At 47.8% G+C, this 8381-nt stretch overlaps 1 protein-coding gene and 1 long non-coding RNA gene across 2 annotated transcripts in view; one reads left to right on the forward strand and one right to left on the reverse strand.

Moving 5' to 3' along the window:
• MYH9 (myosin heavy chain 9) overlaps window positions 1-2600 on the reverse strand; it is an 85383-nt gene extending 82783 nt beyond the window's left edge. The window contains exon 1 of the mRNA XM_069585335.1: window positions 2368-2600. The gene's annotated coding sequence lies outside the window, so the exon portion shown is untranslated. The remainder of the gene's footprint in view (window positions 1-2367) is intronic.
• Window positions 2601-2936: 336 nt separating this feature from the next.
• On the forward strand, window positions 2937-8110 carry LOC138437655 (uncharacterized). Its single transcript, XR_011256097.1, has 3 exons — window positions 2937-3217; window positions 4337-4410; window positions 6241-8110. It is a non-coding gene; the product is annotated as an uncharacterized lncRNA (long non-coding RNA).
• The last annotated feature ends 271 nt before the right edge of the window (window positions 8111-8381 follow it).

Consider the following 8381-nt stretch of genomic DNA (forward strand, 5'->3'; position numbering starts at 1 on the left):
ATCTCCAACCCCTTAGGTTAACAGTTTAAAAATAAAAAATAAAAGTCAGAAAGCCCTGACCCTCTCTTTTCCTCTACCCTCACCTGCCCTTCAGACAAGGAGCCCCACAGAACGCACCTCTGGGAGTTGCCCTTCCCCAGACACTGCCTGCCAATCTGAGCACCTGGATCTGCCATGGGCACTGCCGGGACTTGCTGAATCTGAAGAACAGAGCTTTTTTAGTGTCACCCTGCAGCCATCTGGGGGGCACAGCGGCTCTCAAATTACACTGAGCAATCTCTTGACGTTTTTAATTACACCTCAATTATCGTATATGAGTCCTCACTTTCCAACACTGAATGCTTGCCTCGGTTTGGCAAACCTGCCATGTCCTCCTTCCTCAAGGCAGCTTTCCTTCTCATCCCAGACAGAAGTGGCCCCTCTCAGAATTCCTCGAATCCTTTGTCTGAGGCCTGTTTGAGACACTCATCACAGGCAGCTTCTGTATTTCAGTCACTGGGCCACTATTTCCCCCTGAGGACTGTAAACTCCCCTAAGGCAGAGGCCTCTGGGCTCTCCATAGGACGGGCTGGCTCCCTTCTCCCAATCCCATGACTCACAGCACCCTTCTAGGGTCTCTGTCATCTTCGCCTCACCTTAGAGTCATCTACGGATTTGTCTTGGCTCTCCCCTAAATGCCCCAGGGCACAGGCCAGGTCTTACTCAACCTCACACCCCACCACCACCTGGCAGAGTCTCTGGCACAGAGGAGCCAGTTAAATATTTGCTCAATTACACATCTGTGTACCCTCCCCCCACTCCCAGCAGCCTTGTATATAAATTGACTAATATTAATCAAGTGACTGTCTAAATAGGCCTTAAACCAGCCTCCCTTCTTACCATAAAGGGAATAAACCACCCGGTGAGGTTACAGGTTCAGACAGCACTCAGAAATGGCCACAGTGTTGCAGGAAGGCGCTAAGGTTCTTCCAGTTCAACAGTTACTCAACAGTTACTTTGCAATCCTGTTAAGCCCAGGAAAGGGTGCAGCGAACCCAGAAGCGGCTGGGTCTCTCAACTGCCCAGCGGAGAGAGATCCGCCGGTGCATAGGACCTGGGACTTCCCGGGAACCTTTTCCCCACACCAGCTGGGTGGGGCCGCAGATAGCAGCCCCGGTGCTCACCCTGCCCCCACACCTCAAGACAATCTGCAACCTAGTCCAGGAAGATACTCCGTCTCTGAGACACCTGGGCTCTTGGGGGCGCGGTGGGGGGGGGGGGTGCAGGCCCGGGTGGGGGGCGGGGGGTAGGCGCAGGGGGGTGAGGGGTGAAGTCCTGCCCTGGGCGTGGCCCCTGGACAGCAGGAGATCAGGATCCTGAAAGAAGACATTTGGGGCGGGGGGCGGGGGGTAGCGGGGTAAGTAGAAAACCCTGGATCTGGCCCAAACGGGCACGATGCAATAGCCCAGCCCGGATCCTCTAGGAGCAGAACCCAGCTCTCCCCGCCCTCGCCCTGCTGGGGCGGTCCGCAGGTGCGCTGGAATCAGGTGCGCGCCGGGGTCGCGGAGATTGGTGCGGGCCTTCCCGGGCCTTCCACTCCCAGGAAGCAGAGGCCAAAAGTCAAAGGATGTGGATCTGTGAGGGAGGAGGAAGTCTTTCCTGTCTCGAGCCGGGATCCCCACCGGGTCCCCTTTCCCAAGCACCCGGCAGCACCTCTCCCGGTCCCCCTCCTCCGACCAGCCGATCGCACCCGGGCGAATGAGGAAGTCTGGAGCCGAGGGCGGAAACCGGGCCAAGAGCAATGTCTGCTGCAGGACTGTCCGATTCTGACTCGGGAGGACGCCCTGACAGCTGCCAAACGGTCCCCGCCTGCCCGCTACCCCCGTTTCGAAAACGCCCGGAAACTTCCCAAGGAGCCGCAGCCCCGAGCCCCCCACCTGAACCTCGCCCAAGCAGCTGTGTCCAAGGGACAGAGGCTGCCCGGAAGGGGTTAAAAAGTTTGCCCAAGTTGGGCACTGGGCGAGGCGAGGGCGGGGCGCGTGCCCCGGCGGCAGGGGGAGGTCGAGGCTCCCGGGTGCCCGGGCTGCGGAGTGCGCCGGCGGGAGGGCAGGGAGGGGGTACGGAGGGTTTCCGGGAAGCGCCCGGCCCCAAGCCTTCCTCGGCTCCCCGGTCTGGCTTCCGTCGGCGTCTTCACTGAGCATCCACGCGGGCGTCCCGGGGCCCCTCTGTGAAGGGTGCCCAGCCCGCTCTCCCCAGCCCATGCCTGCTCGCCGGCCGCGCGGAGGCCGACAACCACTCATCGGCCCGCTCGCCCAGACTCCACGCGTCCGGTCCCCGCCACCCCCGCTCACCCGCTCGGGGCGGGACCCGCCGGTGGGGCTCGCTCACCTGAACCTGGATCTGCCCCGGGGAACAGGCGCTGCTTCTCCCGAGAGGGCTTCCTCGAGCGCTTCGGGCGACGGCGGGGTGGGGCGAGCGCGCGAGGCGGGAGCTGCAGCAGGTCAGCCTCGCTCAGCCTTCAGTGCCCTGCCCAGGAACAGCTAGGATCTGCGCGCCTCACCGCACCCTGCGCTGCTCCTCGCCGCCCTGCCGCCCCGCCCCTCTCAGAGCGCGCCCACTCCGAGCCCGGCGCCGGTTGCGGGGCGGAGCCTGAAGGGACGAGCCCCGTCCCTGAGCTGTCTCACCCACTCCAACCAGCTGCTGCTCATGATGAACAGACAGCTTGACCTGTGGAAAGGCAGTGGGTGGAACCTATAGGCCCAGAGGGGTGGGAATACGTTCTCCCATCCGCCCCCATCTCCACCCTCTCCACCTTCCCCCGGTCTTCCTAGGCGGGAGCCCCGCCCCCTAAGGCGGGCACAACGAACCGCCAGGTTCCAGGAGAAGGATTGACACAGAGAGAATCCAACCAGGAGGAGTAGAGTCTCAGCGGATCCCGGCAGGGATTTTGGTGCATTGCCTGATTCCGGGCGAGGCCCGGCGGGAGCCGACTGAGAAAGTCCGGGCTGCTGACACTCCGCCCCGCGAGCTGTTTTCCCTGACCCATGTCATTCTGTTGATACCAGAACAGATATTAAGTACCATATATGGGAAAAGTGCTATTTTACAATGCAGATGGCCTGTGGGGGCGGACCTGGACTCAAGCCTCGGATCCGTTGTGGGCGCCCTGAGTTCCATTTTCGACCCTGTCTTTGGAGTGCGCACGCTGCAGTCTTTCAGCCTCCAGACATCTGCTCCGGTGGGTTCCTTCAGCCTGGAGTGCCCTTCCGAGCCTCTCTTTACCTCCACGTGGTTAACTCGCACATTTCCTTTCAGATATTTTTTCCAAAATGTTTTCTTGGGGTTCTTCAGGCTGGCAAAGCGCAGTGTGTGTGTGTTACTGCCCACAAGAAGAGGATTACAGATTTTTTTTTTTTAAATTTTTAAAAGATTTTGTTACATTAAAAGAAAAAGATTTTGTTACATTTTTAATCCATCTGGAATTCATTTTAATTTTGGAGTGGGAAAGAAATCGAATATAATTTTTGTAATAGCCAGCTGTCCACACACCATCATCACCTACCAACTCATATATTCTTGGATCTGTTTCTGGGTTGTATCCATTCGTCTTTCTGTGTGTTCCTGTGCCAGTTCCACAACACTTTAAGGATGGTAGCTCTATAATACATTTTATATCTAAGAGGGAAAATTTCTTATTACTCTTTCCTTTTGGAATGTTATTCCTACTATGACTAGCTTCCAAATGAGCTTCAAAAAAAGTATGATCCATAGGCAAGACAAACCGGAAAAAAGGTTTTGCAACTCTGTGACAAAGAATCACCAACAATATGTGAATATCAACAATATGCACCCATAAGGTAAACCCCAAATGCTTTAAAATAAAAATGGTCCAAAAAGGAACGGTCTATTTAAAAAGAAGGAATAAAAATGTTCATGGAATGCCATTTTTCACCTATGAAGTTTTTTTAAAAAGAATAAAAAATGTCCACCGTCAGCCAGATTTAGAGATGACAGGTGAGAAAGTAAGTTGATCAATTTTTCTGATAATTAATCATAAAGTAATAATTGGAAAAGCACACCAAGATGAGTTTAATAGTTCTTCTTTGCAGCATATATAACTTGCATAATTTTTCTAAAACTGGGAGAGACTCACCCCAACATCATCTTGCATTTATCTCTCATAGCACTAACACACTAGATTTTTAAAAATATTTTTTACTTTATTTATTTTAATTGGATTACTTTATAGTATTGTGATGGTTTTTGCCATACATCAGTATGAATTCATCATAGGCATACATGTGTCCCCTCCATCCTGAAACCCCCTCCCACCTCTCTCTCTACTCTATCCCTCTAGGTTGTTCCAGAGCACCGGCTTTGGGTGCCCCGTTTCAAGCATCAAACTCACACTGGTTATCTATTCTACATAAGGTAATGTATACGTTTCAATGCTGTTCTCTCAAGTCATCCCACCCTCTGTTTCTCCCACTGAGTCCAAAAGTCTGTTCTTTACACCTGTGTCTCCTTTGCTGCCCTGTACACAGGATCATCAGTACCATCTTTAGATTCCATATATACGTGTTAATGTACAGTATTTGTCTTTCTCTTTCTGACTGACTTCACTCTGTATAATAGACTAGGGGTTTATCCACCTCATTAGAACTGACTCAAATGCATTCCTTTTTGCAGCTGAGTAATATTCTGTTGAGCACTAATACATTAGCTTTTAATTGTCCGTATACTTACTGTTTCCTCTGCCTGAGCTAGGAGCTGCCTGAGAGCGGATAGGAAATATGCCCTAAATGTCTCTGTGGACCCAGAACTGACACAAGGCTTGACATAACATGGTCTTAAGTGGATGCTTGAACAAGACTCAGAGAGCATCCATTTCCTTATCCATAAAATGAGTGTAATCACAGGGCCTTGCCTGCAGGACTGTTGGGGAGAACACAGGAGAAGTGGGCCTGTAAGTGTTTTATAAACTGCTAAGCAGTGTGTACTCTTGCCTGGAAAATCCCATGGATAGAGGAGCCTGGTAGGCTGTAGTCCATGGGGTCGCTAAGAGTCAAACATGACTGAGCGACGACTTCCCTTTCACTTTTCACTTTCATGCATTGGAGAAGGAAATGGCAACCCACTCTAGTGTTCTCGCCTGGAGAATCCCAGGGACGGGGGAGCCTGGTGGGCTTCTGTCTATGGGGTCGGACACAGAGTTGGACACGACTGAAGTGACTTAGCAGCAGCAGCAAGCAGTGTGTACTTAACAACAGAGCATTATCAATGATGATCGTATCTATTTTCCTCACCTTCAACCTCCTACACCACCTTCTCCAGAAAACTGAGGTCCCTAAGAAGATGGAAGGCCTGTCAGCTGAGCTCTGAATTCTCTCCTCATCATCTACTAGCCTGGATACCTTCCTACTTCAGGAAACCCTCCTGCTTACTGTCCAACCTAACCCTTCCTCTGTCTCCTAGAACCTACACCCTGGTGGTATTTTAGAAAAATATTTTATCTATTTTGTCTGAGTATTAAAATAGTATTATGGTTGGTATACATGAGTGCTAAGTTGCTTCAGTTGTGTCCAACTCTTTGCAACCCTATGTACGGACTGTAACCTGCCAGGCTTCTCTGTCCATGGGATTTCCCAGACAAGAACACTGGAGTGGATTGCCATTTCCTCCTCCAGGGGATCTTCCCAACCCAGGGATTGAACCCACGTCTCTTACATCTCCTGCAATGACAGGCAGGTTCATTACCACCAGCATCACCCAGGAAGCCAGCCCATGGTTGGTAGAGAAAATACTAAAAAATAAATCAAAAATATCTACAACCTTACAAACTCACTATAGCACCTATTAACAAATGTTATTTCCTTCAAATCTTTCTCAGACTGAAGTCTGAAGTTGCTTAGTCGTGTCCGACTCTTTGCCACCCCATGGACTGTAGCCTATCAGGCTCCTCCGTCCATGGGATTTTCCAGGCAAGAGTGCTGGAGTGGATTGCCATTTCTTTCTCCAGGGGATCTTCCCAACCCAGGAATTGAACCCAGGTCTCCCACATTGCAGGCAGACGCTTTACCATCTGAGCCACCAGGGAAGCCCTTTCAAATCTCTACACATACATATTTAAAATAAAATTGACAGATCAACATGTATATGGTCATCTGATTTATTACAAAGGTGCCACTGTAAATAAGGGGGAAAGATGGTCTTTTTTTTTCATTTTATTTATTCTTTTTTTTTTTTTGCCACCTTACACAGCATGTGGAATTTTAGTTCTTCAACCAGAAATAGAACCCACACCCTCAGGATTGGAAGCACAGAGTTTCAACCACTGGACCACCAGGGCAGTCCCAGAGATGATCTTTTTAATAAATGGTGCTAGATCAACTGCCTATCTACACATTGAAATAGATTTTTTTTTTCTCCTTCTCTTATACCATTGAGAGGAATAGCTTAGGATGAATCTGAGACCTAAATGTAAAAAATTAAATGTGAAACTTCTAAAAGAAAGTTCTTCATGACTTTGAATTAGGCCAAAAAAATTTTAAGACACAAAAAGTATAAATGATAGGAAAAGATTGTTAAATTCAACTTCGTTAAAATAAAGAACTTTCATCCATTAAAAGATGCATTTAAGAGAGTGAAAAATCAGACCATAGACTGGGAGAAAATATTTATAATACATATATACAAAGCAAGGGTGTTATCCAGAATTTATCAAGAACATCTATGTTAAGGGAAAGACAAACAACCCAACTTTTTTTTTCTGTTTTAATGGGCAGACTTGAATGAGTACTACATAAGAAAGGATAACTAGCCAGGAAGCAAATTGAAAAGGTGCTAACCCTCATTAGTTATCACAAAATACAAGTTGAAACCACAATGAGTTAGCACCACTCCAGCTAGAATGGCTGAAATTAACATAACATGTGTTAGCGAAGATGGGACTTCCTCAATCTCTCATAAATTGCTGATGGGAATGTAAGTTTCTATAACCACTTTGGGAAAGTGTTTGGCTCTATGTTCTAACATTGAATATACTTGTATAGGGGTTTACCTGGTGGCTCAGGTAAGATCTTTCCTGAGTTGGAAAGATCCCCCTGGAGAAGGGGATGGCAACCCATTCCAGTATTCTTTCCTGGAGAATTCCATGGACAGAGGAACCTTGTGGGCTACACTCTACGGGATCACAAAAAGTCGGACCCGACTGAGCGACTAACACACCATAGTTATATAACCTGTGATCCACAGTTCCACTCCTAACTACATGCCCAACAGAAGTGAGTGCTCACACCTGACAAAGACATGTACAGAAATGTTCATAGCAGCTTAACATGGCCAAGAACAAGGAAGAGAAAAGCCTACCAACAGTACAATGGATAAACTGAGAATATTCATGCAGTAGACTACTATACAGAAATAAAAAGGCAGAAATTAGTATCATGTGTGAAAAAAGCACAGTGACTCGGATATCCATGAACTGATGAGCGGACGAACAGAACCGTGGTATATTCCTACAATGGCATATTACTCAGCAACAAAAAGGAATGGCGCACCAACACATGCTACAAGATAGACAAACCTTAACAACATTATGCCAAGTAAAAGAAGCCAGTCACTAAAGACCACATAGTGTATAACTGCATGTGTGTAAAATGTCCAGAATAGGCAAATCTTTAGCGATAGAAGATAGACTAATGGTTGCCACAGGCTGGGGAAGGGAAACAATAGGAATTTACTGCTAATGGGTATGATGAGGGTTTTTGGTGTTTGTTTTTTTTTTGAGACAATGAAAATATTCTGAAATAAGATAGTGGGGGTGGTTGCACAACTCTCTGATACACTAAACTGAGAAATTAGACAAATTGAGAAAGTAGCATGGAAACATGTATATTACCATATGTAAAATGGATAGCCAGTGGAAATTTGCTGTATGATGCAGAGAGCTCAGTCAGGTGCTCTGTGACAAACTAGAGATGTGGGATGGGGTGGAAGGTGGGAGGGAGGTTCAAGAGGGAGGGGACATATGTATACCTATGATTGATTCATGTTGATGTATGGCAGAGACCAACACAGTATTGTAAAGCAATTATCCTCCAATTAAAAATAAATTTTAAAAAAGAAAAAACAACTGAATTGCTTACTTTAAAAGGATGAACTTTATGGTATATAACTTGTATCTTAAGCTGTTATTATTTTTTTTAATGAATGACTTTCACAGACACACTGCTAAGTGAGAGTTTAGACACACACACACAAGTAGATATTCTATGATTCCATTTTTGTGAAGTTCTATAACAGGCAAAATCAAACTCTAGTAAAATAAGCCAGAATAGAGGTTTTCTTTGAAGAGAGTTAGTGAATGGGAGAGGAACCAAAGGAAACTTCTGGAGTACTGG

This window comes from Ovis canadensis, chromosome 3, assembly GCF_042477335.2.
Source record: "Ovis canadensis isolate MfBH-ARS-UI-01 breed Bighorn chromosome 3, ARS-UI_OviCan_v2, whole genome shotgun sequence".
In the NCBI taxonomy this organism is placed as follows: Eukaryota; Metazoa; Chordata; class Mammalia; order Artiodactyla; family Bovidae; genus Ovis; species Ovis canadensis.